Source organism: Kryptolebias marmoratus, unplaced genomic scaffold (assembly GCF_001649575.2).
Source record: "Kryptolebias marmoratus isolate JLee-2015 unplaced genomic scaffold, ASM164957v2 Scaffold34, whole genome shotgun sequence".
Taxonomy (NCBI): Eukaryota; Metazoa; Chordata; class Actinopteri; order Cyprinodontiformes; family Rivulidae; genus Kryptolebias; species Kryptolebias marmoratus.
The window spans coordinates 49090-50985 of record NW_023665768.1 but is presented as its reverse complement, the minus strand read 5'-3'; the positions used below and the strand labels follow the sequence as shown (position 1 = coordinate 50985).

The 1896-nt window shown below is 46.7% G+C and overlaps 1 protein-coding gene across 1 annotated transcript in view; it reads right to left on the bottom strand.

Annotated features, from left to right (window-relative positions):
* LOC108229297 (estrogen-related receptor gamma-like) overlaps positions 1 to 712 on the bottom strand; it is a 9063-nt gene extending 8351 nt beyond the window's left edge. The window contains exon 1 of the mRNA XM_017404965.3: positions 689 to 712. The gene's annotated coding sequence lies outside the window, so the exon portion shown is untranslated. The remainder of the gene's footprint in view (positions 1 to 688) is intronic.
* Positions 713 to 1896: the final 1184 nt, after the last annotated feature.

Genomic DNA, 1896 nt, shown 5'->3' with positions numbered 1-1896 from the left:
AGAATGGATGGATGGATTTTTGAAGCATGGACCAGTGGTGTGTCCCCCGTCCCCGTCCCCCAGTGGGAGCTCAGACAGAATGGATGGATTTTTGAAGCATGGACCAGTGGTGTGTCCTGGTGTCCCCCGTCCCCGTCCCCCAGTGGGAGCTCAGACAGAATGGATGGATGGATTTTTGAAGCATGGACCAGTGGTGTGTCCCCCGTCCCCGTCCCCCAGTGAGAGCTCAGACAGAATGGATGGATGGATTTTTGAAGCATGGACCAGTGGTGTGTCCCCCGTCCCCGTCCCCCAGTGAGAGTTCAGACAGAATGGATGGATGGATTTTTGAAGCACAGTGAACACAGAATGCAAAATATAAAGGAAGCTAAAGAATAGCAACACACTTAGATAATTAAAATATATATTCAAGGATTTAATTTAACATTAAGGTAACTTTAAGAAGCACGTCCACAGAGGGATTTAAACTCTGAATATTAGTTGGATATGTAACAGATTCTGTGTCTGCGGAGCGTTTTCTTGTTGTTTCTGCCTGACTCCTTCAGTGAAGTCAGTTTGGAATCAGATTCACTTCATGTGGATGTTTTCATGTAAACATCATGCAGGAATAAACAGATTTCACTTCAACAAACTGGACTGAATGTAAATAGACTGGGGTGGAAGTAAATGTGGAATTACTGCTTCTTACCTTGAATGGTCCTCTTAAAGAAAGCCTTGCAGGCCTCACAGGACGCCACGCCGTAATGAAAACCGGAGGCGAAGTCTCCACAGACCAGGCACAGACGTTTGGACCCCAGAGACCCGAGCGGGCCCAGGTAGTCCCCCCTCGGGATGGAGTCCACCTGAAGACATGACACCAAAGAAAACTAGTTGTTCAGTTGTAAGATTTCTTTATGGGTGTAGAAATCATTTGATTTTGGAACATTGATACATTGGAATGTGGGCTGACTGAAGAATAATTACAGAACGAATGGAAGACATTTAAACATCTCAGATTGAAAGCTGCAGATCTATTCACACTGAATGTTTTCTTCAGTTTATTTCAAACTAAAAATACAAACAGAAACACGGAAAAAAGCAGACATTAAAAAAAGTAACGCTACTGTTTTAACTCTTATTTGTCAGCATGAGGGGATCTTGGACGGAACCAGAGGTGTCGGGACGTTAGTTTGACTTGAAGCTGTTTCTTTTTTGTACTCTGAGACGATTTTAGCTGGACGGAAGTATAGACTGGACCTGGGGACCCCCAGAGCTTGGATCCAGATCTTTGGTCTCCTGGCGGCAGGACGGAATGAAGTTTGTTACCTTGGAGCTGCTTCCTGCTGGGGAGCCAGGCGTCGGACCTCCACAGAGGAGACCATAGGAGGAGCAGGAGGAGGCCGGGCTGGGAAGGAGGAAGGCTGCCTGCGAAGGGCTGAGAGGAGACGAGTCGAAGAAGGAGGTGGGAGAGTGAGCTTCATCGGCAGGAGAGGAGGAAGAGGAGAAGGAGTCCAGGAGGCTGAGGAGGAAGAGAAAACAGGGCTCCTTACTGCTGATGGAAACGTACAAACACCAGAGTCCTGCAGTTTTAGGTCCAGTCTAAAAGTCCTGATCCGGTCCCTCAGTTCTTTCTGTTCTTCTCCCAAACACCCAGACGTTCCTGGATCTGTTCCTGGATCTGTTCCTGGATCTGCTCTGGATCTGTTCTGGATCTGCTCTTGATCAACAGGTCTTCAGACTTTCTGAAGCTCTCTGAGTAAGTTTGTCTCTGTTTCAGTCCTCGTTCCTGAAAATTTTCAGAAGAATGTTTTGAACTCTGACCTTTGACCTCATTCGGACAGAAAAAGGCTCCTAAACTCAGCCAGAGTTCAATTTAAAGTTTAAATACGATCTTTAGACTCTTTGGGTCCCAGAGGC